This window comes from Dunckerocampus dactyliophorus, chromosome 8, assembly GCF_027744805.1.
Source record: "Dunckerocampus dactyliophorus isolate RoL2022-P2 chromosome 8, RoL_Ddac_1.1, whole genome shotgun sequence".
Lineage (NCBI taxonomy): Eukaryota > Metazoa > Chordata > Actinopteri > Syngnathiformes > Syngnathidae > Dunckerocampus > Dunckerocampus dactyliophorus.
Genome location: NC_072826.1, coordinates 2,473,661 through 2,501,124, shown reverse-complemented (window position 1 = coordinate 2,501,124; position 27,464 = coordinate 2,473,661). Strand labels below are relative to the sequence as shown.

The window sequence follows — 27,464 nt, the reverse complement described above, 5'->3', positions numbered from 1 at the left end:
CGCACAAAATGTTGGACTTGTGGACATGCTGAAGGACGGTAGACGTTATGCGGCTGGAGGGCGCCATTGCGGAATACTGTAAACGAATCTTCGGTTAGGGGAGGAAGACGAGGATACAGCAACAACATGTATTAACAAAGATACAAAAACGTTCCCGCAGAGTGGCACCGGGACAAAGAGGCACGGTCAAAGGAGGGAAATACACACGAGTCACTTCATCAATTCTTGTAGGTTGAGCATGAACATTCAAACGGAGGCTTGAATGTAGAGTGTTTAAACAAGAGAGAAATGTGAGAAAATGTTCATGCCTGTCTGAGAAAAGTGTATAAAGTGTACGGTGAGGGCTTTTACAGCCTTAGAACATATATAAGCATTGCAAAAAAATAAAGTTGGCTACTTTGCGGATTTCACTTATTGCGGGCTATTTTGGCAACCTATCCCCAGCGATAAATGAGGGAACACTGTTTTTTTATTTTGTTTTTCCATTTATTTAGATTTATTTTTCATAGGCTATGAATAAATAAAATTTATACACTTAAACTTATTTTTTTAAAACAACTCAGACCCTGGGGAGGTGTGAGGGCCTGCAATGTGTCTACATACCCCTCAGAAAGTAGGCTCCTGTGTGTCTGTCCACTGTCCATTTGCGCTTCAATATAATATGAAAAGTAAACACATGAGAATAAACAATGCACTGAATTCTCCATAGTCTCCATTAAACATACACTTTTACGCTCCTGGGACAATGAATGCACTTTTATGTATGAGTGTGGACAGTCCAGTCTGTCACCTGCTTCTCCCTGCTGACCTGAAACAGGGCACTTCCTAATGAGCGTCCCAAAGGCCACCGCTGTGGGCTTTTAACACACACACACACACACACACACACACACACACACACACACACACACACACAGAAACAAATGGAGCTAACAAAAAATAAGGTCACAGGTTACATGCTAAAGTGGTTGCGGGGAACGTGACATCATTTTCACGGTACAGATGTCTTTTAAAGAAGTTACTATGACAACCGCTCTTGAAAGTGGATGAGATAATTGGGAAAAATGTAGGGGGTGCAAGGCTTGGTGTTTGTAGGACATCAAATAATTAGCAGCTTTGTGGTGTTGTTTTTTTTTTCTTAAGAGCTGTCAAAAAGCATATTCCGACCTTAAAAAGCTAACAAAATCATAAAAGGTGTGATGATAAATGTATAAAAAAGTATTTTATTTTATATGAGTGACAGTAAGTCACGGACTACAGAATTAGAGGCTTCAATAGCACGTCAGCTGAAAGATGGATTACAGTCGTCCCTCGCTACATCACGGCTCTGAACCTCCGACGTCACTTCCTGTCTTCCACACATCTGTCCGCCCACCACTAAGATCCCCTAGCAAACACATTTAATGTGACACAGACGAGCAGGAGTTTTGTTACACCTTCAATGGCTTATTTACTCTTATTATGTCTACCATATTGGGTAATAGGAGTGTAAAGCCATTTAAAGCCACCAATACAATGCACTGAGATGATAGCCACCACTGTTATCTAACATATGTCCAATATGTCTTATTTTCATTGATTATATCTACTACAGTATATTTGGTAATACAAATATAAAGGTGGCTACAGTGGTGCCTTGGTTAACGTTGTGAATCCGTTCCAGAAGATCCGATTCAAACCAAAATGAACTCTAACCAAAGCAAATTTTCCCAAGGTAACTCCAATTAATCTGTTCCAGACACCCAAAAATATTAAAATAAAACAAATTTTACAGACAATAATTACAGTTTTACATGCAGACAACAATGCAAAAATAGATACAAACAACAGATACAAATCACAAATGAATGCGGAAATTCACTTATCGCGGTCGGGTCTAGAACCAATTAACCGTGATAAACGAGGGACGACTGTATGTGGAAACTCTCAAGCATGTAAAGGAAATATACTTCCTTGTTGTAAATTTTTATCAAATGCAGAGGTGGTTTTTTAGCCTTTCTACAATATTCCACTGTTAACAAAGTCTACCTCAATTAGCCTGAGGTCAGGAGAAGCGGGGCGAGTGCCAAACAAAGCAGTGTCAGGTTGCAAAACCAGCAAACTGTACAGCTCACATCCTCCAGGGAAGGTGTGATTAGGAGACAAGGAACGAGGATGGAGGGGTGCTGACTGAGTGAGCGGTTGCCAGGCAATATGTGAGCGTGTGCGTGTGTGTGTGCATGTGCGTGTGTGTGTGTGCGCGCGTGTGTGTGTGTGTGTGGATGCGGATGTCATGCTTGGAAGGAACTGTAGTTCAATGATGCTGACTGACCTACTTTTAATCAAAAGAGAGAAACAACAAACGGAAAGAAAGTGGAAGAGAGGATGTTGCGCAAGACAAGCAGAGAAGAGAAAGAACAAGAAGAGAGAGATGGGCGAGAGAGAGCAGTAAAACATACAATTGGCTGGAGTGACAAATCATACGTCAGTTATGTGGCTAATCATTCCATTCTGTAAAAAAAAAACAAAATCTAACCATCCATTGTGGATCACAAAGAAGCTGAAGATGAAGCCGCTCCAAGCTGACTGTGGTTGAAAGGCAGACTACGTCCTGCACAGGTCACATGTGGACACAATCAACCACTCACACTCACGTCCGTATACAGTATGTGTTCAGAATACAAGCATAACATTTACCGTAAATCCCGGTGTATACGTTTTTCTTAGACTTTGAATCCTGCGGCTTATACAGCGGTGCGACTAATTTATGGCTAAATGCTAATCTCGTGACATCTCCTTTACTTCAGAACTACTATTAATTATTGAAATACTGTGCCGCTCGCAGGTCATTAATATAACATTATAACAACGCAACAGTCTGACTCACCGTGTCATCTTACTAAGAACACTAAACTCATCACACAGCAACTTAGCACTCAAAAGAAATACCCCAGAAATATACAAGCATGTACCAATACGAGTTTGGATTGGAAAAAAAAGCAACTCTCTTAAGGTTTTCCCATAATGCATTGCGTCTGAACAGCACATTCGTCAGCTTCCCTCTGGGCTCTGGGTCATCTGGCTCCCTCTGGTGGACAGAGGCAGCATTGCTGCGCCATCCACTATTTTCTACGCTGCTTGTCCTCCAATGAAATGCTTCGCTCAAACAAAATGCATTATGGGACAACTTTAAACTCTTATTGGTACATGTTTGTATATATCTGAGGTATACCATTTGAGTGTTGAGTTGCTGTGTGATGAGTTTAACGTTGTTTGTGAGATGACACCGTGAGTCAGACTGTTGTACTGAGTAATGACCTCCTACAATTTCTAATGGGCTGACAAGCTTGTGGTGAGTTTTTTATAGCTCATGATTGACTCTTGTCAAATAAAGAGCCGCCTGGTCTTTACGGACTTGTGCGCACCACAATATGCCATTTTATGACGTGGACACGTGCGACTTATACAGCGGTGCGGCTTATACGGTATATGGAATTACGGTAATTACGGCTGTTCAATAATATCGATATCACGATCGATAATAAGCAACGGTAGACATGCTGAATTTCACTGATTGTATTAGACCAGAGTTAATTGGTGACTCTAAATTGTCCCCGGTATGAATGGTTGTTTGTCTATATGTGCCTATTGTCTATATTGGCTGGCGACCAGTCCAGGGTGTACCCCGCCTCTCGCCCGAATTCAGCTGGGATAGGCTCCGGCATACCTGCGACCCTAGTGAGTATAAGCGGCATAGAGGATGGCTGGATGGATGGTATTAGTCCAGAGTGTCAGACGTTGCACTTCACATTGTTCCTATGCAGATGTTTGTGCCACATACTGTAGATATGTGCAGCTTTCCAAACTGTATCATTGCCAGCAGTACTTCATTGGATTTGTGATGTGACTCCACAACTGTAAGTCATTTAAACTGCATCATATCCACAGAGATGAAGAAACGGGGAATGTGAGCCATGATATTGCCATACCTCATTCAGCAAACCAAGCAGATCACACAGCAGCAGCATCACATGTCATCAAAAATCACCCAGAAGTATGGACCAATAACAGATCACGCGCTCAAAACGGGAATTATAAGAGGCAGGAGACCCCAATCAGTTTGTTGCCCCCGTCAGTTCCAACCCATCAGTGCCACAAATGGATGGACAGACAGGGAGGCTGGGGGAGGAGAGGGTTAAAGATACACGCGCTGCGAGAGAAAAATGAAAAGAGATATCCCGCAATAAAACACACAAAGAGAGTGTGATTGGAAGGGAGCAGGTGGTATTATTAGAACAGGTTTAGAACTGATTTCACACCATTAACTGGTACAAAGCTGAGACACAGTGAGCACATATTGGAAAACCAAATGGGCATTGATGTTAATTTAAATGTTCCTCTAAAAATAAAGACAATTCTAACAGGCGCCCCGACTTCAGACAGTAAAGACCTTCAGCCTGTAAATAATTAATTTACTTTTGCGCTTTGATCCTTCGACGCTTATCATTTCCACACAGTTTGCAGATGAGCCTCTTGCTTTGTCTGTTTTCTACATGGACAGAACAAAGAATACTCCTCCTGAAAATACCCCGAAAACCTCACGCTGACATCCAAATCACTCCAAATACATCCCGCCCTCACCTTTGTCATGACATCACATATTCATGACAAACAAAGAGAGCATTTAGCGATGCCTTCAGGCAACACTGCTGACAGTAAAAAGCCACCCCCACCCTCTGGCAGCCGCTATCATACAGTCATGGTCCAACAGATGGTGATGCGTTATTTATAGTATATCCTGTCACATACAGTATAAGAATATTGTATCCATATTAACATATGTGTAAGAAAGTCATCAGTTCCAAAGGCACAATTCAATTGGTTCCGAGTGAAATGATGAAATCCACACTAACAATGACACAATTAATGGCAGATTAATTAATGGCAGATTAATTAATGGCAGCTGCGTTGCTTGAGCAGTTTTCATAGTGAACCTTCAATATCAGGTGCCACTGCTAATCAAGACAAACAGCCCTCAAACCTGCATTTATTATAAATATGTGATTCTAGTCTGCCCACAATTTGTGCCAAATTCCATGTAGCTTCACTCCATATAGCTTTCTCCCACCCCCAACACCCCCGCCCACTCCAAACACACAATTCATTCATTTCCTCTTCCTTTTCATTTTCCATTTTGCTTTTATTTCATATTACCACTCACTATTTTCCTTTGCTGTCCATCAATGTAGCCATATGTCCATGTGAGCACCCCCGACCCACAATGTGGGTCAGCATACAACCTCATTAGCACATCTGGATGTCTCTTTGTGCTCCCCGCCCCCCCCAAATACGCCTTGATATCATTTCTTTTTCAACTACATCCTCCCTTCGCCACCTCCACTCCTTACTGTCCAATGGAAAACGCCCCGAGTCAGCAGGGCTCCCTAGCAACAGTGCCACTGGGGGGGATGGATGAAAGTGGGGAGAAATGTAAAAAAAAAAAAGGAGGGCGATATGGGGGGGTGTAAGGAGGGCTGAAAGGGAGAACACCATTTGGGAGAAGGTTGAGACTGGAGGTCTTTTAGCTATTATCAAAGCCCCATAGCTGTGTGTGTGTGTGTGTGTGTGTGTGTTAAAAGATGCCAAACAGAAAGAATATAGGCCTGCTCAGTCTTTTTTTATTCATCAATGTGTGTGTGTGTGTGTGTGTGTGTCAAAAGAACAAACGCTGAAGTCAACACAATCCAAATGTACCGTGTATAAAATCAATCAAGGCTGAGCCACCAGCTAAATGTTATGATGTTATGACTTGATACAAAGCCTCACTTTTCCCCATCATGATCTATTCATGTTACTCTACATCGCAGGTGTCAAACTCAAGGCCCGGGGTCCAGATTCGGCCCACCATATCCTTTTTTGTGGCCCGCAAAAGCCTGGAAATAATACACTTTCAAAAATACACTTATTTAATGTTATTATTTGTATATTATTATCATTTTTTAATTGTATATATATTTACAATTTTATTGTTATTAATTTTGTAACATTTTTAAGAGTTTTATGTATATATATATGTGTGTATATATATATATATATATATGTGTGTGTATATATATATATATATATGTGTGTATATATATATATATATATATATATATATATATAATTTTCAATATTATTGTAAAAAATAATTGTTATATATTTAATTTTTTCACTTAAATATAGATTTTTTTTTTTAAATGTATACATTAAAAAAAATATTTAAGTATATAAAGTCAAACAAATAAAGTCCTAAACAGGTTTTCTATGCTCTAACTATGAAAATAATCTATTTATTAATATTGAATCCTACTTCGCAAAAAATTAACTTATCGCTGTCAAATCTGGAACCAATTCGCCGCGATAAACGAGGGATGACTGTATGTTTAAAATGTGCCGAGGGCCATTAAAACAACAGTTGCGGTTCGCACTTTGGACACCCCTGCATTAAAAGAACACGAGCATTAAAAGAGCTGTGGAAATTTCTATCATCCATTAGACCGAAGGCTTCTGCTAGTGACAGCTATTAGCATGTAGCTCTTCCTCTACCCAACCAGCTAAACGAGCTGGAGACACGCATTGTTTGGCCAACTATTGAGTTCGAAGCTAGTGCATGTAAAGTTGGACTTTACATAGAAGTGTGAAAATTGGGAAACCAAACAATTTTGACAGTTTCAGTGCACGTAAGTGTGTGTGTGTGTGTGTGTGTGTGTGTGTGTGTGCTTAGCCTCCAACAGTCTTCCAGGCCTAATTTGCGGGCATGGGCCCATCTGCCTTGAGGTAACCGTGGTGATTAAAGTCATTGTGCCATTGGCTGGTCACACACGTACAGTTAGTTGTCTGTCATAATTATCCCATCACCAAATTGAATTTACTCAAAGCAGGCCGCCTCTCTTTTACCCCTTCCTTCCTCATAATAAAGACATTACGTCCTGTACGAAATGACATTTCGTCCATCATGAGGAGAGTCTTTTTCTGAGAACAGACGCTTCTCTGTTTTCCATCAGGACTCATTCATTCATAAGAGGTGGCAGTGGCTCAGCATGAAAGGTCTCGCTGCGGACAAAAAGGAAATGCAAGCACAGTGGATGGAACCTTGGTTAGAGTGTTTTTCAGCTAACGTGAAAAATGTACGGCAAAGTTTTGCCCTGGCTAACATTTTCTGCTTAGCGGACAATACGGCTCAGGTCTTGTTGTGTTATCAATACACTGCGTGAGTGCAACAAAACGTCCTAAGCTTGTAACAAAGAAGCTAGATTGCAGGGGAAAAAAAAGGCAACCGGAACCGGAAGTCAGCTATGTCGCCCTGCTATGACGTCGTACAGTGGGTGACTCTCAAAATGTGAACACAAAACACGTTTTTAGAGTTTTACATGCATAAAAAATTCTAAATGCATACAAATACATACAGTATAAATGACGAATGAAAGGGATAAATGAACATTCAGCAGCCTAACCAGGGGAAGCCCAGACTTCCCTCTCCACAGCCACTTCGTCCAGGTCCTCCCGCGGATCCCGAGGCATTCCCAGGCAAGTTGAGAGACGTAGTCTCTCCAACGTGTCCTGGGTCTTCCCTGAGGCCTCCTGAACCCGTGCCCTGAACACTTAAACTCCTCCACTTGGGGCACTACTGAATTCAAGAAATGACCCATGGAAAAACATAAATAACCCATGGCAAAACAGGAAGGTGGTGGTGGTGTCTCGCTGCCACGTCGTGTCTTTGGGAACAGTCACGTCAAGAATGACGTCTTCAGTGAAGGTAAAAATAACCTTAAACATTCAGTTATGCCTTTCATTCATCATTTACATGTATTTACATCCATTTGGAATTGTTTACTGCATCTAAAACTGTAATGGTAAAACCAGAAAAATGTGTTTTGTGTTCACATTTTTGGCATTCTGGAACAGATTAATTGGATTTACATGATTTGTTACGGGAAAATGATTCGCTTAGCGTCCGTTTCGGTTTAAGTGGCACCTTTTGGAATGAATTAATGACGCTAACCAAGGTTCCACTGTAGTTGTTGGAGAGATGCTAGTCTGCATCCTGACAACTGTACACTCAAAACGTAATTAATTAGCAAATGATCACTGTTTCGTGGTTGACCACGGCGTACGTACTATTAGGCAAAAAATATTGAAAGACAAAGCTGTATGTAGTATTCTGGCCAGTAGGCGTCAGTAATGTTCCATTATTGAGACATGACTTTAGATTACGTCACCATGGCATGTCCGACATAATTGAGTCAAAATAAGTTCTCCTCCCATTCCGTGTGGAAGTGGTACGTTTGGATTTACATCGTTGGATTAAATGATTCCTTATGGGAAAAATGTAATCGGTTAGTTTCGGTTAGAGTCCGACTTTCTGTGAACAAATTAATGACGCTAACAAACTTTATGTTCCACTGTAGCTGTTGGAGAGATGCTAGTCTGAATCCTGACTACTGTGCAGGTGCCCTTGAGCAAGGCAAGTCTCAGCTCAGGGGTCCAGTCACCGTTAGCATGCCTTCTCACTCCCACATCTCTCCTTGCCTGCATGTGTGGTTCTGTTTGGTGTGCAATACAATAAACACTGTGCCTATTGTTGTTAACATGCAACGTTCTTACACGGAATAAGCATAGTTAAGATCCATTGTCCTTGGCTAACTGCTGACTGACGCTGTGTGTGAGAGAGAGAGAGAGAGAGAGAGAGAGAGAGTGTGAAAGAGTGTATGAGTGAATTGGGTGAAGAAAAATCCCCGCCCCCTCCCCCAGTTCCCTAGAGAGAATGGTGTTAAAATGACAGACATGTCGGTGTGTGATCACTGGTGTAGTGGAGACCTTAAAAGGTGTGATCGTGCATCTTTGGACAAGTTGTGTCACACGCTGAGACACACACGAATGCTCCTAAAGTGCCAGAAAATGAACTCAAAAATCAAAGAAAAATGTTTGAATGTGAGCAATAAACAATCTGCATCAGTGACACGCAGATGTCTGACGTTGGCATTTATCATGCCAGTCCACATATCATGCCAGTCCATGTGGATTCAAGTAATATGTTTGCCTCAAATCAGAAAGAAAAAGTCATGGCCTTTTCCAGCAGCTTCATTGGTTCCAAATTAAAACAACTATTTCACGAATGAGTGAAGCCCTGGCCATGGGCAAGCTGAGCCCTTAGTCCCCAGTCATTGAGTGGAAAAAGACATGAAAACAATTCACACAAAAGTGCATTTTTAGATGGAGGGCAGCCATCGTCTTACTTCTCGAGATTAAAGGGGCCATATCCTGCTCATTTCAGGGGCTTTTAAATGGTAGTTACATCCCAGTAGGGCGCTAGAGTAGATTTATTTGAGTAAAATGCTCCATGAATCTCAAGTTGTGTTCAGGGTAAATCTGCATTCTTCTCCTCTTGGCCACAACACAAATTCCGCAGCCTGCTCCCCCGACCATGCCAACTGTTAGTCACAGCAGTTCTGTGCTAATGGTTATAAGGAAACAGTTATAAATACTTCGATGAATATTGCACAATACCATGTGGTAGGTCTTTAGCTCCAGAAAACAGAAACTCTTCCCTTTGCTGCCCATAAACTCCGGTTTATGTAGAAAATTCAAAACACATTTTAGCTGCCATTTTCAAGAAAAAAGCAGTACTGAGCAGCCGTCACCGCTGGGCAAGCGGAAAGGTGTCATACATGGACTCCCTAAAGCTGTGACATTAGGGAGTTTGCGTACCTGACGGTTCATGAGATTTAGGAGTGGCATACAAATGAAAGAAATAGGGTGTGGAGCACTGTCATCTGGGAGAAACGCAGACTTCTCGTACTGAGAGGAGCCAGATGAAGTGGCTCGGGCGTCTGGTTTGGATGCCTCTCGGACGCCTCCCCGGGGAGGTGTTCAGGGCACATCCGTCTGGCAAGAGGCCTCGGGGAAGACCCAAGACATGTCGGAGAGTCTATGTCTCTCAGCTGGCCTGGGAAAGCCTCAAGATCCGCCAGGTGGAGCTGGACAAAGCAGTCTTAGCTGCTGCCTAATACACAACATGCATGTTATGTTAATAGTATAGTGTAAATTATCCACAGGTGTGAATGGGAGTGTGAATGTATACAGTGTATGTGTCCTGTGATTGGCTGGGGATGAGTCCAGGGGTGTATCCCAACTCTCACCGAAAGTCGGCTCCCCTGGGGGCCGAACAGGGACAATCGGAATAGAAAATGGATGGATGGACAATGTGGTTGTATCATGTAGGTTTGTCTCAGCATTAACACCGCATATGTGCCACACAACTCTGTGGTGTTCCATGTAGGTGATCACTGCTTGCTCCACCGTGCAACATCTTTCATACGGTATCTGAAGCAGACGGATGTATCCCCAAGCCCTCCATCACAGACATGCACTGACAGAAGCCTTGGCGCAAATGTAGGTTAAGTACCTGGCTCATGGGCATAACGTCTGTATACCCGCCTTGCCTCCGACAACTATCCTCTCAAATTCAGTCTACAGTTCACTAAGTACTTTTTACTTTGTAGAAATGTAGCATGTGATGATGGGATAGAATGCAATTTAAAGTTATGATCTGTGTGGAGTTCGCATGTTCTCCCCCCGTGCGCGTGCAGGTTTCTCTCCGGGTACTCTAGATTGTCCATAGGTATGAATGTGAATGTGATTGCTTGTTTGTCTATATGTGCCCTGCGAGAGTACACCGCCTCTCGCCCGACGTCAGATGGGATAGACTCCAGCACAGCGGCATAGATAAAGGATGGATATTTATTAATGACGACGCACTAAAGCAGTCGTTAATCTCCATCCATGTTTGTTTTTGCATTTGAAGTGAAACGGGGGCTTATACACACTTGCGTGTAGCATCACATGTAGGTACACGTATGGGATCATACGGCCTCTCTCCTTTGCAGCCAGCAGATTAATCTCTAGAGCTCCACTATTACATAAATACTGTATATCAGCACATGCAGCGACAAGGGGAAAGATTTGTAGATTACAGTATACTTGCTTTAACATTATTGTTATCACTGGCAAAATATTCCATGAATATCTGGAGATGCTCAATGTTGGCTTTCTTGCCAATATCCCATATACCGATACCACAATCAACCAATTCCGATATTGGCAGCCGATCTTCCCTCGAACTAATGTCGTAAGACAAATACTGCCTATACAAATGTTGCACATTGCATACGCAATACAAGTTATTGAAAAAGTGCCGTATGCATTGCAATCATTTTGTCTCATCAGGATACGTATTAAGGAACTCACCCCCAAGAACAACGCTTACGCTTACAACGCTTACAACAATCAACGCTTACAACACGTCCAACGGCAACGGTGTTCACTGGAAAGCTGCACGTTTGTATGTGGCACAAACATCCGTACAAGAACAAAGTCAAGTTTGCTGCAGTACTGAAACAGGGTGAGTTGTAACACGATTAGCAACTGAATGATTTCTGTGTTTTTCTCCTTCTTAACTCCAAACTTGAGCACTGATTTTTCTACTAACGTGGGTAGAATTCATTTTGTCCTTTCGGCAGTGGAGTAACGGGAGTGGGAGACATATAGCACCAGCTCCGTTCCTGTTTTCTGAGTCCATTACCCTCCGCTGTGTTTGGATACGCCAGCTAAAATGCACTATAGTGTAACCTCATAACCAGGTGGACTTCGTTTGACCTCCTCTAAACTTTCAGTGTCCAACAGTTTGATGTTTCAGTACTTCTTGAAGAACGTACTGTTCTCTTGCAATTATTTTGTGTGTTTGTGAGCCACTGTGTGTGTTTGTGTGTGTGTGTGCAGTTCTGGGCCGCCCACAAGCTGCAAGCCACGCTGCAGCCATCAGCAAACCCTTGTTGCATCACCACACAGACACACACACACACACACGCACATTGAGAAAGCACACTTGAAATGTAATAATCCTCCCTCTTGCACACAGCCTGTCAAGCACAGGCAACTCACACACACGCTTGAATAAACATCGGTGATAAAGATGATAAAGATGATGAGATCCATGATATCTGGGCATTAAACGCTCCCTCATAGTCAACGATGACTTCACGCAAAACATCACCTGAACCGCGTAAATCACACAAAACACAGCATTTTAAAGTTCTATCAGAGAAGACAAACATCATTTTTCCCAATGACTTTCATTCATTCATTCATTCATTCATTCATTCATTCATTCATTCAGCACCATAAGACAATCAACTTTATTTTCTATATCAGCGGTTTTCAACCGGTTTGCCTGCGGGACCCACCATCGCCCCTCAATGACGAGCGGTGACCCAAATTGTGGACATTTTTAAACTCAAACGTCTCAAGTAGCTTATATAGTAGCTTATATTTAAAGGGACGGTTTGCAACACAGTGTGAGTTGGAGCGGTGAGACACTGTCTCTCCCTTGATGGCGTGCTCTTCTCCAGCAGACATCTGCAGCTGTGTGTCGCACGGACGGCAGGTCGCGCGTAATGCACGCACCTTGTGGCGGTGTAGCAAGCGACAAGCACAAACAAGAACGCGAGATGCATTCACAGACATCAGGTCATTTGATTTATTTTTTTTTTTTTTTTGTCCAAGCAGAGAGCCTCTGAAAACAGCTCTGTGACCTTCTTTTGGATCCCAACCCAGCAGTTGAGAATCTCTTGTCTATATCATATCTACTCTTCATACATAGAATACGCTGGAGCCTATCCCAGCAAGAGGCTGGGTACACCCTGGACTGGTCGCCAGCTAGCCAATCGCAGCGCACATATAGACAAACAACTCCCACTCACATTCATACCTATGGACAATTGGAGTACCCGGAGAAAACCCTCCACACACAGATGCCCAAACGGAGATTCGAACCCGATCTCCTGAGTAACGTGCTACCCACTAGGCCGCCGTGCGGCCTGGATTCTTTCTAAATAAACAAATAAAATGAAGTTGTCAAAGCAGTCTACTGTGGCGAACCTGCAACTCAAGTCACAACACAATTAGATATTTTCTTCATAAAAAACAAAGCAAAATGCAAATAAATGCAATCAAGTGGCTGAAGAAGGTCACAACATAAATGACTTTTAAACGTTTCATAGTGGGAGGTCACACTATTCCACAAACTGCCGTTTGCGGGACATGTGATTGTTGTGGTTGTTCAGTGGAGAGTAAATGCTTTATAACACTTCTCAATCTCATCTCCACAGTTGGAGATCCTCCACGTGACTAATATGTCATCCGACAACAGCGCAATGCTCAATGCTAACAAGGAAGCTAACGCCTGTGGTTTCAACACCCGTCAAAGGTAGCCACAGTCGCACCCAGAAGGCAGGGGAGGATGCTAACCATCACACAAAAACTTCTCGACATGCTGAAGGAAGGCAGAAGTTGCGGCTGTAGGGGGCCATTACGGAATAAATGAATCTTGGGTTCCAGGAGGAGGACGCGGAGGAGGAAAATACAGCGGCAGGACGAAGAGGCACGGTCAGAGGAGTGAGCCAATTCAAAATTTCTTGAACTTTTGGACAGCGTTTAAACAAGAGAGAGATGGTCGAGAATGTTCATGCCTGTCTGAGAAAAGTGTCTGAAGTGTAAGGTGAGGGGTTTTACAGCCTTAAAACATATAGAATCATTGTAAACAATACATCAAATTGGATACTTTGCGGATTTCAGTTATTGCGGGCTATTTTGGGAACCTATCCCCCGCGATAAACACTAATACATTCAGCATTGAACATTGTGTACTACTTCTGCAGTTTCAAGAGTCTCACTCTCAACTCAACAGCACACAATGAGAGTCCATGAAACCTCCTCTGACCCACCGTATGTCAAATGACAACCGATACCATCGTCCATCATTCTGGAAGGACGCAGTCAAATAAAACACCAATTCTTCCAGACAAGAAGACATTTTGGCAAATACAAAAACAAAGTGTGCCTCAGTCCATCAGCCTTGGAGCTTTGGAACTGGAGCAACGCAGTCACTGTTTGCGTTTGCAACAATATACACATATACATATATATATATATATTATATATATATATATATTATATATATATATCTATATCTATATCTATATATATATATATATATATATATATATATATCAGGCAGACTGTAAACAGAATTCCCCCTCCATGGATCCTAATCAGCATATAAAAAAAGTATGATGATGCCACGTCCAGCTTTACAGTGCTTCTTTAAAAAAACAGAAAAACATATCAACAGTCCAATTAAAATGCTGTTGTTTGCAACAGACAGAATCAATGCTTTTCCAATCATTTGTGGCAGACAACTAATTAGACTGTGCATGTGTGTGTGTGTGTGTGTGTGTGTGTGTGTGTGTTGTCTGTACGTGCACGTGGGTACAGAAAGTAAAGCGGTGCTCACCGATGAAACCACGTTCAAACAGCCTCAAGATTCAGAGAAAACATCAAAACCCTTAAAAAAGGTGAGCGTAGAAGCTTGTAATGATATTGAAATAACTAATAATTCCATTTTAAAGCCGAGAGGAATCATCTGTCACATTCTCAGTGCCAAATAATGTGAGTGTGACGCAAAGATGTTCTTTACACCAAGGAAACTCTCACACACACGCACACACAGCATTACCTCTCTCAGTGCAACTCCCGATGGCAGACAGCCGCGTATCTCCAGCCGTATCAGTCCTCCAGCATCCAAGAAAAGCAAACCAAAGGAGCCCAAAACAAAGACTGGACAGCTGTCAATCATTTATACCACCAATGGCCGCAGGCTAGAGACGTCAAAATGTTGAAGACGGCTATTTGCTGCCCATGGCTTGCGTTGATCTTCACCCTTTGACCGATCCGTGTGATTCTGTCACCCTTTCTCCCAGCACTCACTGCCCGGCAGGCTGTGTGCTCTCTCCCCACCTCACACACTGATTCTCCATCTGCCACCGCCCCCTCACCTTTACCCCTCCCACCTCATGAATTATGAATGAACCTCTGCTCCAGTCAAGCACGTTCAGAGCCTTTGCCGGGCTTTGCACAACACAAGACGAGGCGCAAACATGGCAATTTGCACAAGGAAGTCGGGCTATGAAATCACACGCCAGCAGGAATGAACAGCAAGCTTCTATAAGGCCGACATCAATCCCAAAAATATAATAAAAGTACATTTTATTTTCTAAAATGACAATTTCTACATTGTAAAATCAGGATTCAGTGTTTTCTAGCTTTTGTTATTCAAAATTCTGTATTAATAAGCAATTGAATCATAAAATACAGAATTATATCGTAACTCGGGATGCTCCGATCAGGGTTTTATGATACACATACCGATCATCCAGGACTGAAATCAGCCGATACCGATCACATGGTTAATTCGACATTTTTCAATGTCGTTATGAGCGCTATTGGCCAGGGGTGGCGTATAAAGGGGACATGTCAGGACAATTCCGAGGTCCCTTGACTGCCAGGGGAGTCATTATTACTGAATTAATTACTACAATGATACAACTAAGCTGTTTTTTTCTCCGTATTGCACGCCATTCTAAAAATGCGAGTACATTTTATTTTTACAAAAACAAAAAAATCAAAGCTCAGGTTAGAATTGACACATGCTGCTTCCCAGCATGCTTTGCTGGACCGCTCGGTAAGTCGTCGTTAATATTATGCGCTTAATGTTATGTAATGTGTTTTTTTCTCATTCCATGTAAAACTGGTAGTTGGCTTGTGGTGTATTGACCGTTATCGCGTCTCTTTTTTGTCCCGACATCGTGACTGATGGTGTACGGTTCGGTTCTGGCTGGTGTGTGCCTAACGAGCAATCTTGAGGTATACTATTACGGTATACTATTATTGTTCACCAAGCCAGATAGATGGCTGCAACCAATAAATAATGTTATTTGTTTTATCCATCCATTTTCTTTGCCGCTTATCCTCACCAGGGTCGCGGGTACGCCAGGGCATCCCAGCTGACTTCGGGCGAGAGGCGGGGTACACCCTGGACTGGTGGCCAGCCAATCGCAGTGTTTGTTTTATAGTTCAAATAAAATAAATGCTATATAATCAATCCTATATGCTAAAGAATAGATGCACATAACTGTCATGACTCAGTATTTGCAACGGCTAAAAATGAACATCGCAAAAAAAGAAAGAAAAAAAGAACTTAAGAAAACATTTGTAATATCAGATTTATTTACCAGTCCTGATTTACGGCTGTAAAGTTGCATTTGAATATCATCCTGCAAAAAGTTACGCCGATGTTTCTGTTAGTTTTTTTTTTCCAGTGTTGTCAAGTTGGCCACACTGATCCCTCCTGATGCGTCTTCTTATTGCACAATGCGCCAAATCTATTTTGAATGAATGTATGGGAAACACTGTAATTAGAACTTGGTCTTGGTTGACCTCCATGTCATCTATAGGTGTCTCACATGCAGAGCAGGAAGCCCTCAATAAACAAAAGGAAAAGGGGGTCATCTGCATAGAAACCAGTACCACCAGGGATTGAAAGGAAGTGTCCAGAAAAGTCTTCACATTTCCAGCAAGTCTACTGTGGTCATATGATGAAATGATGCTTTATCATCCGTGACATTTGCTGTGGAAACAAGAAGATGAACAGAGGATTTATTTGTGGTTAATGGGCTGCATGAAGATGCTTTCCAAATACTGCGTAATGACACCAATCCATGCATTCCTGCCACGATCATGTGACCTAAAAGCTCCAACACACGGCAGCCAGGCATGAAATCATTCACATGCAAAACGCACAGGTCACGGAGAAGACACGGCTGATCATGCATAAAGGCAGGGCATGCATGCGCTCTCAAAACTCAAGCATACTAAACACACACACACACACACACACACAGAAACACACAGCTGTCCACATTTGCGGTACAGCTGGAGGCTAGCTGAGATTTCTCATGGATGCGACATGGCTGGAAGGAAGGTCAGTCATGGAAAATTAGGGTGCACTCACACGCGCGCGTGTGTGTGTGTGTGTGTGTGTGTGTGTGTGTGTGTGTGTGTGTGTGGGTGTGTGTGTGTGTGTGTTTGTTTGTCGGCAAAAAAACAGCAATCTGTGGTCTTTTCCAGCTGAAGGGACTGACATTTTTTGAAGGAATCAAGCAGGTCACCGACCCATTTTAGACACGATTTAAAGGAAAACCGCATTTCTTTTGGTGTTTCGCTCTTCATCTGCAATCTGTGCGTCCTAAAGAGAGAAGAACAGCTAGCATGAGGCAGCTAGCAATGCACATAATGGGACCCACCTAGTTCGACAAAAAAGTCCTTTAATAAAAACCTCCCAAAACGCCAACAACGTTCCATTTACGTAACGTGACCTGCATATTAACCAAGCTACAGCGGCATTGTTATTGTAGGCGAAGAAATACTTTGGTGTGAGTGCCACTCACAACGCCTCAGGCCACTACCGAGAGGTAACGTTAGCCCTCCCGGATTTGCTGCTGCATTTGGAAAAACTTAACGCTAGGTTATGAATCATGTCTCGCACATGCGTAGTACAACGTTGTGGCAATAAGCTGAAAAGTTCGTCAACAAATGGATACTGGCTCTCAACGTCGTGAGGAAGACTTCGCTAGATGCTCGTTTGCTCTCAGCATTTTTTTACCCGAGGACGATGCTGAATTTAGCAGCACAAGTCTTACGCTGAAAGATACAGCCATCCCATCAGTCGGCATTGTGGCTGTTTTATTATGGTCTTATTTTGTCCATGAAATGTGCTAACGCTATGAGAACGGCTTACTGCTTTGCTATAGCTGCGACGTTATTCTCTGCCTGGGGGGGGGAGTAAAAGCAAAAAGTAGAAGTCTGCTAAGATGAGTGACAGCAAACGCTCTCTCTTTGTTGCTGATGTTGACGGAAGTCGTGTTAGTTGGGATGGGCGATGGCGCTAATACTTAAAATGACCCAAATACGGTAAAATACTGCAAGTATTACATGTTATCATAAATGTGCTTGTTACTAAACGTCTCACATGAGGATTGTGGATGATGGGCAATATTTTTAAAAAGTGCAGTTTCCTTTCAAATGTGATCACTATTTACTACAAATTGCCAGCATAAACACATTTAATAGCAATCCATCCATCCATCCATATTACATATGTGGCCCCCCACTATTGAGAACCTGTAATATTCATGTATTCATCTGTACAAATCACTGAAGACACTAACAGATCTACCAACCTTGAAGAAATTTTACGAGCATGTGTCCCCCCCCACCGACAACCCCCCAGGGGGACCCGCCCCACTATTTGAGAAGCACTGTGTTGTGGTAAGAGGCAGGTCGTGGCCGCCAGAGCAAATGATTTGTAATTAGGGATGTCCGATAAGATCAGCCGGCCGATATTGTCGATATTGGCATAAAACAAACACATCGGATCATAAGCGTATCACTTTTTCTGTCGATTTTGATATCAATATTTAGACCTCATCAGGCTGCGCCGTGCTCCACGGAGCGGGATGCTTGCTAGCTCAGTATACATGTCTGTTTGGTAGAAAATGACTGAATGAGAGCAAAATGAACCAAACGACATCATTCAACCAGGAAACAAATGTGACATTTTCCACGTTCTAACCGGATGGGAGAAACAAAGAGAACGAGCGAAAGAGGCTGACGTTTCAGGCCAGAGGACACCGCAGATGAAATGTTTTTTTTGGCCTTTTTTTCAACTGGCGTGTGCGGAAGCATCACCTCCTGACCTAAGCCAACCTTTTTAGCTTCCCTCTGTCTCCAATATTCAATAATCCCCCACACTCCTGCAAGCTGTGACATGCAAATGAGCCTTGCACCGCATTAAATCATACGTCCCTGACAACAAAGAGATGTCCTCAGCCGCCTTCTGCTTATTCCTCAAGACGTACGCCAAGACTCACTTGCACACTCGCACTCAGTGTGCACAGATGACGGCCAAGACAACACACACAATATATATACAGTATAGTGCGCTTGTGTGGTATAATGTGCATCATACACAGTATGCATTTTAAAAATGATATCAGACCCGCAGTGAAAAATGATTAAACACGTGGAGAACGAGGGGACAGCGAGACAGAATGAAAAAATGAGGACAACATGATAGCTATGATTAATGCCAATGGGTTCCATGTGTTAATTAACTCTGCAGTGACCCCTCCATGCACACACACACACACACACACACACACACACACACACACACACACACACACAAACACCTGCACACACAGATCATTTTTGATGGTTATTGAACGGGGTGTTGGGTCAAATTCTACCCTGGGCTTTGGCCACACACTGACACATTTATGCATCAGTTACCACAAATGTTATGCACCAATCATGCAGATATAACTCATAAAAAGCCACTAGACGATGAAACATTTGTAATGAAGGGAGCAATTTGTTCCTAAAAGTCGGAGCATAATAGTAAAAGTCCAAGTCGGGATATTATTAATACGTGTCAGGTTCAAAGAACGATATCTATGGTGATCGTAACCTCGAGCATACCGGGAGTTTCTTCTTCTTCTTTTGCCGTTTCAGGCTTGGAAAAAACAAGTACAACGCAAGAAAGTAAAGTAGCAGTCGTCCACAAAATGTGACAAAGTGCTTGACAGCTTAAAATCAACATACAAAGCAATGTTTCCCGCAGGACTGCAATCTATTTGTGGCTGTGGTGGGTTGCTGTGGGGGAACGACATCATCGTCTTGCATGAGGGCCCATGAGGCATCTGAATGGAAGTGTAGCGGAGCCTGTAGGAGACAGAAATCCCGTTGCGGGACACAAAAAGTAAGAAGTATGAAGAAGTAAGAAATGTGTGTTCGCCCCTTTCCTGTTTTCTTCATTTTTTGCATGTTTGTCACACTTAAATGTTTCACATCACCAAACACATTGAAATATTATTTTATTATTATTTATTATTATTTTATTTTGTGTTCAGTTGTGTTGTCACTGACTAATATTTAAATTTGTTTGATGACCTGAAACATTAAAGCGTGACAAACGGGCAAAAAAAATAAGAAATGAGGAAGGGGGCCACCACTTTTTCACACCACTGTAGGTGTTCCTATTTTTCGCTAATTAATTCATACTTTAGAGAGGATTTACTGTGTTTATGAGCGAGGGCAAACAGGTAGCATCAAATCTACTTGTATGGGGAGCGCTGCAAACTAATAAACCTGAAATAAAATTCAATGAGAAGACAACAAATATAACCAAGCGATATTTTACAAAGAATGTTCTTGTGGTGTGACGAGCTCAGGGGATGGGTGCACCACACGTGTGTAACATTGCACATGTACACACCATCGCGGAAGCAAAACAGAGAGAAGAGCGCGAGGGAGCAGCTGTTCCAGACAGAGAGCCTCAAAATAAACAACAAGCACACCGGTAATTGACAAGCTGTTGCCTTGGTTTCATTGATGCTGAATAACTGGCCATGCCCAGGATGAGCCCACAAGCACACGGAGAGACACTGATGAACACGACACAAGCACACGTCAGCAATACACTGCATCAGTCCATAATCGCAGTGTTGCATTTAATATGCCATTTTACATACCGGGGATACAGAATACGTGCTAATTTGTCTGACTTGGCTGAGGAGTGTTGGTTTTTTTCATTGGATGACTCGACTGATTGAAATGAACACAGACATAAATGTTATGACCTTTAACTCATTCAATGCCAAAGATGCATCTACATCTTTTACACGTCCACGCGCGTGCACGCGTGCACACACATAGTTCAGCTCCAAATTTGAAAATTGTAAGTAGTTCATGGTGTTTTATTTGTAAATAAATGATTATTATTTATTGTAAAACAATCCCTTTTTTGTGTTGTTTATGTTGGTGTAGTTGTTTAGATATTTGAGCTGTCAGAAAAGAAACAAATACTTGTGTCGAAGTGAAGTCATGCTTGAAATGTATCTTTTCACAAAAAGCTGGTTTTCTCTCATTTTTAGTCAGGAACTGATATTTTCCTGAAACTTACCCATGTTCTACTGCTGATTACTAAAGGACGGAAAAGGGTAGAAACTAACTTTTTTTTCTAATGAAAGACAAGAGTGTAATCTTTCTTTTGGTAGATTCCATGTTTATATCGCCATAGAACACAATATTCTGTGTGCCTTGAAACATCAGTCAAAATGGTCTAAAATGGCCGCTACTGAAGAAGTTGTCTTGTGAAAAATGGCTGGGATTGAATGAGTTCAAGAGCATTTTACAAGGCGGAGGAAGAATGAGATATTTCAAACTATTTCAAATCAAGCTGTTGGGCTTTGAAATAAAATGGTATAACGGTGATATGAATAAACAACATGACTTTTTTTCAGTACCCACTAATCAAAATAATTCATTGGTTTTCATCCATGGAGTTTCTATCCCTCAAGATTTTATCTTCAGACAAGCACACACACGTGCACAGTGGCACAGCGGAACCCACGCTTGCTGGTGGTGACTTCAACAGGTTAGAAGGTAGCGTTCTTTAAATGCGGAAGTACAAGCATCGATTTCCCTTGATGAGTTAAAGTGAAAAAATGTCCCAGATGAAAGTGTCTCGCCATGCCAGCTACCATCAATTCCGGTCTAGAAGCCGCTACTTCTTTCACAACCCTGCAGCTTACACAATGATACAGCTCATTTATGGCCAAAAGAACTACAGTTCCCATGATGCTTGGAGTGCCGCAACACAAAGTAGTATCACGTTTTGAAGTCTTATGCAGCGATCATGTTTTTATCTGACAAACCTTAAGTAAGTTTGATCAAGTATAGAATTACTGCAGCTTCTGCTTGGGCTGCTTGGATGAAAAAAAAGCATCTCACATTGACATCCATTACTCACAAAAAGCTGGGACTGCAGTAAACCCTCGCCACTTTGCGCTTCAAATTTTGTGGCTTCACGCTATCACGGTTTTTCATATTAAGTATATTAATTCATAAATCATGCTGTTTCATGGTTGAATATGGCTTTTATTAATGAAACAAATGCATATTTAAGCAAATGTTGCATATTTTTTGCCTAAATTAAGCATTTTCAAGCATAAAAATGGCTAAATGAACTGAAATACAAATTTAAAGCATCCAGAAGACTCTAATAATGTTACAAAACTGTATTTAGAAGGTTGTAAACAGGTTTTCGGTGCTGTAGCTACAAAAATACCAATTCATCGTGATAAACGAGTGATTACTGTAAGTATATTGTATCTTACGACGGAGTGTTAGGGCCACATTGAAAAAAACATACCATCTGAGATTTCGAGAATAACCTCGTAGATTTACAAGAATAAAGTGCTCTATTTTTTCTCGTAAATTTACGACTTTATCCCGCAAATTGATGACTTTTTTTTCTCGTCAATTTCTGAGAATAGAATGGTAGCGAGAATAAAGGCTGACATCCCATTAGAAAAGTTAGCCAGGCGACATCATTTCTCTATTACAGGGCAATATTGGCCAATGATGTATTGCATGAATAAATGTAAGGATTTTTGCATTTAACTCATGAACCTTTTATTCACTAACCCAAAAAGCACACACTCTATGCTGGTGAAATCAAGTGTAAATCAGTGTAAGGTAAAAACATGGAATTTGGGATTTCATAGGGCCCCTAAAGAAGGGCCGTTAGCACAGACCAGACACCGTGAGCGGCGGTGTGTGTCTGTGTGTGTGTGTGTGTGTGTGTGCGTGTGTCACAAGCCTTCCACACTTCTTCCTTGATCATCAAGTCAAACGCGCGCCATGCCTATTGTCTAAACCCTGACCCCCCCCCCCACCCAAAAAAACGTCACCCCCATGTTTTGTCCTCTGCAGCAGGAGGTCTGGTCTTTACACAAGGACACACACACTTAATGAGTTAGCGGAGGCTCAGGTCATTTATTCATTTCGCCCGTTAAACCCCTTTCACCCGCCACCCCATCACGCACATTAAACTGCATGTATATATATATATATATATATATATATATATATTTACAGTATATGTTAAATTGTTTTATAGTTAGTAGAGGAAATACATATTTCACTGGCATGTAAATGCACTTGTCTCTTGTAAGTTGTGATATTGTTATGATTGTCTTACACGCAGACAACGAGTACTAATGTTTGGTGAGACAATGGCTTATGTAGCAGGTGGTCAGCAGTGTACGCTGGAGTCACACACACACACACACACACACACACACACAAAATGTATAAGCCCCTGCATGTCTAATGAAATACCAAGACAACATCAGAACAAGAGAAGACGATTTGACTGACCATCTGTGTCACGGCGGCCGTGAGGAACATCTGTGACAATCAATAGCACTCACTCTCACACAGAAATGGAGCACACATGCATACATCATCACACATGCAGCCGTGCACTTGGAAGGAACACGTGTAAGCACAAAACTACATTGATTTTTCTTTTTGTCATGCGACGACGTCATAATTCATTCTGTTTGGTTTGGGAAAATACATTCCAAATGGAAATAAAAGACACATTCATATAAATATATGAGGGATGTCCGATATTGGCTTTTTTGCTGATATCCGATATGCCGATATCGTCCAACTCTCAATTTCTGACACGGATATCAGCCGACAGCGATATGTGTAACATCACGTATCTCCTATGTGGAATCTGTTGTGAGTCCGGGGAAGAAAATCAAGTGTATTTGTTTCCACGTCACACTACAAATTGCACGTACACGGTAATTCCGGGCCAAAATTAACATATTTCACACCATCAGATTTTAATTTCATAACATATGAAAAAGCAGCTTTTTCACGGACGCCCCCACTTCTAATCGAGCGCGCACACAGTGTCAGACTTCACCGTCGCTTACTTCCGGAAATTGTAACAATCCTACTAGGGAGGATAAGCGGCATAGAAATGAATGAAAGGAGCGAGCTAGCTTGCTACTAGCCACCCACGGTTGTTATGACAATAAAACTCTTGAATCTTTACATGCTTGAGAGGCGTTTTGATGAGGTCAGCATATGCACACCGGAAAATACGGGAGCCCACAGGCCTTCATACAGCATTATGTTTGTTACTGGCTTTCATTATATGGAAAATCCCGATACCGATACTGACCGATATTCCATTTTTATGCCTATATCAGGCCTGTAATAGCTTGGGGCCGATATCATCGGACATCTCTAATAATTATATATTTACTTTTTTAAAATTTCAATTTATTTGTATTATTCTTAATGAAAGGCTTTCAACACAAAACAAAATAGAGTGAAACCTTGGTTAGTGTAATCAAGCTGTTCCAGAAGGTCCGACGTACTCCAAATGAATCAACGTTTCCGATAAGAAATCATGTAAATCCATTTAATCCATTCCAGAAATTCTAAAATATTAACACAAAACACATTTTTATAGTTTTATAATTATAGTCTTACTTGCAGAAAACATGTTGAAATGCATACAAATGATGAATGCAAGGGATAAATGAAGATTCTACTTTGATTGAAGACGTGATGGTTGACAAATACGACAATGTGGCAGCGAGAGCCTCTCGGACCCCACCTGCGTGGTTTGCTACGAGGTATTTCTTGAATTCATTAGTGTTTCTCACCTGCTTTATCAAAATGCTGGCACTTGCAACTGTCTTTGGCTCCATTGTGGCTTATTTTACAGCTGCGATCAGAAGAAAAGCAAAGATTTGGGGTGAGAAACACTATTTAAGAAATAACACATGGCAAAACACAAAGGTGGTGTCCGTTTTGATCTCGCTGCCATGCTGTGTCTTTGGCACTAATCAAGTCTTCAGTGAAGGTAAAAGTAACCTTAAATGTTAATTTATCAGTTTCATTTCTCCTTTATATGTGTTTAGAATATGCTTATGCATGTAAAACTATCATTGTAAAAGGACAAAAATGTGTTTTGTGTTAACATTTTTGAGGCTTGTGGCGTAACTGTGTTAGTTAGCAGAGAACTCTAGAGTCATTCGGTGACGACATCATAGACATGAGACAAGGCAGACTTCCGGTTCCTGTTTGCATGTATTAGCAAGCTAACGGGATGCTAACAAGGATGTTTTGTGATAAAACAGTTGAATAACGTGACAAGACGCGCACCATACTGTAAGCTAACCAAAAAAATTATGTAAACCGAGGCGGCGGTAATGACACAAAACACTGATGAGACATTAGCTTACACGACATTACCTTAACACTGCATGAAGTCAGCCATGGCAGTTCGACATGATAGAATGAAAAAAAAAGCTCTCCTCCCATTCCATGTGGAAGTGGTTAATTTTTTGGGCTTCTTAAGTTTAGAAGTAAAAAATGTGAGGCTAACTGGTTAGCGTACTAACTCGCTAGCTTGCTTGAGTCTCTGTAGTATAATGGTTGTGCAATCCAGTGTAAACAATGAACAATAGGAGTGCAAAGGTGGTTATGGGCGTGTTATTTCATGTCTACAGGGCTCTAATAATGTTCCAAAAAACTTATTTAGAAAGTCATAAACAGGTTTTCGATGCTGAAAACTACGAAACTATTCCATTTATTAACATGGAATCCTACAATCACAGGAGTTCATTTACCAAGTAAGCGCTAACAAGGGATGACGGTAATCTAAATAAAGAAATTCCATTTCCACATATTATCTTTGCATGGAAATGAATAGAGACTGGTATTGCTTTAACAAAGACACCAGGATTCATTAGTGAAGAGGATTTGGCTTACACACACACACACACACACACACACACACACACACACACACACACACATTTGGACGAGAGGTGGACTACGCTGTGGACGCATACAGATACAGACAATACAAATATCACGTCTGAGAAAAATACATGCCATGCAATAATAATATCATCATATTGATATTGATATTAATAATAACAGTGATTCAAGAGGAGAAATGATCCAAAGAATAAATGCTTACTCATCAATATAGTGTATTAACAAATTACTGACGTCATACAACTTTTACCAGTCTCATGAAAAATTTGACCCCAGTCATATAACCCCCCCCCACTACCCAGCATGTGTGTGTGTGCTTGTGCGTGTGCCCACGCACGTGTGTGTGACCTAAATGTGTCAAGTGTGCAGGAGAACCCTGGGCTTGGGTTCTACTTGGTAATCACGCTTGTTGTCAAGCAGGATGGACACACACACACACACACACACACACACAAACACCTAAACAAACACACACGTGCACACACTCAGGGGTCAGAGACAGGATTATTGCCTTTGTTTGAGTGTACTGAGCTCGAGTACACCTGATTAAATAATTCCTCCATGAGTCTGATTAACACTGGACTGCTCACTGAGACTTTTCATCGTTACGGTTCATCGTTACCTCCTGCAAACACAATAACAACATTAAAAAATGCAAAATGCAAAAAGAGACTGGATTTGAACATTCCATGTTGAGACTGATTGTGGAAAAAATGTGAATCGCGGCTTTCTCGCTTAGAATTGTGAAGGCCCGCCGGTAGAACAAGTTCAAGTTTGAAAAATAATGGTCATTTAAAAATAGGGACATGTTTTGGCATCCAATCGATCCCATTTTTTTATAGTCTTGCCAATCTGATCCAATCAAAACAGGCTGCATGATGGCCGACTTCCTGCCGTGGTTTTGTTGTACTTAGGCTTTTTGTATTTCCTGCTTGGTTTTCAGCAGCGCTTTTTGTTATTATTAGTTTTTGTCCTGCTCGGTTCTCAGCAGTGTTTTTTGTTAATTTAATATTTTTCCTCCTGCTCCTGTCTAGCAGCGCTTTGTGTTTAGTATTTTTCTTGTTTGGCCTCTTTTTTTTTTGTAATAAACTTTAGTTTCACAGACTGTCTCATCTCTGCATCTTGGGGTCCAAATTACTGGCTTTGGCCACTCGTGACAATAGCTCTTCAAAGCATTACAAATAATGCAACCAAAGTACTGCCGAATGTACGTTTTCCTCACACAGCATGACCAACAATATTGTTTGGCTTTTGCAACAAACCTCTGTGAGTCAGGTCCCCAATCCAATAAAAGAGCCAATAAAAGTCCATCCAATAAAAGATAAAAATGGAAAAAATGGGCGTGCAAAATACTAAATTTACCAATCAAAATACTCAGTTCTTTGTCCATTTCTGCTCAATATTTGCTCCCAGTTGTGGTTCCATTGTCACAGCTACTTCCTCCGAGGGTCAAACAAGATGTGCGCACGTTAAAGAAAACTTCCGTTAACTTTGACAGCCCTATAAAATATAGATATTTTTTAATTATCCAATTGTTGGTATTTTTGGTAGTGTTCATTTTGGGTAGCTGCGGCGTAAACCCCCCGTGGTGGTCTCATATGTTTGTAAAGCAGTGTAAGTGAGGGGGTACTGACAAAAAGGCACAAGACAAAAAAGCTTCGGAACCACTGATCTGTGCAGAAAACCTTTTTGTAGCTCAAAGCTGTGCTGGCATAATATTGTCGTGGCGTGCCAAATTAAATAGCCAGTAATTGTCAATTGGATAATTAGTTATGGTATACGAGGCGCAAAGGGCGCAAACGCTTTGTAAAGTGCACACGGACGACATG

General features: G+C 41.6%; 1 protein-coding gene across 19 annotated transcripts in view; it reads right to left on the bottom strand.

Annotated features, from left to right (window-relative positions):
- The window catches only part of nfasca (neurofascin homolog (chicken) a), a 106,897-nt gene that overhangs the window by 65,556 nt on the left and 13,877 nt on the right, over positions 1-27,464 (bottom strand). The window contains exon 2 of one of the 19 annotated variants that reach the window (XM_054785472.1): positions 19,579-19,698. The exons of 16 other annotated variants lie outside the window; for them this stretch is intronic. The gene's annotated coding sequence lies outside the window, so the exon portion shown is untranslated. Of the gene's footprint in view, positions 1-14,371; positions 14,570-14,593; positions 14,873-19,578; positions 19,699-27,464 lie in introns of those variants that run through there. 2 more of the 19 variants (XM_054785471.1, XM_054785473.1) reach the window with 2 other exon arrangements.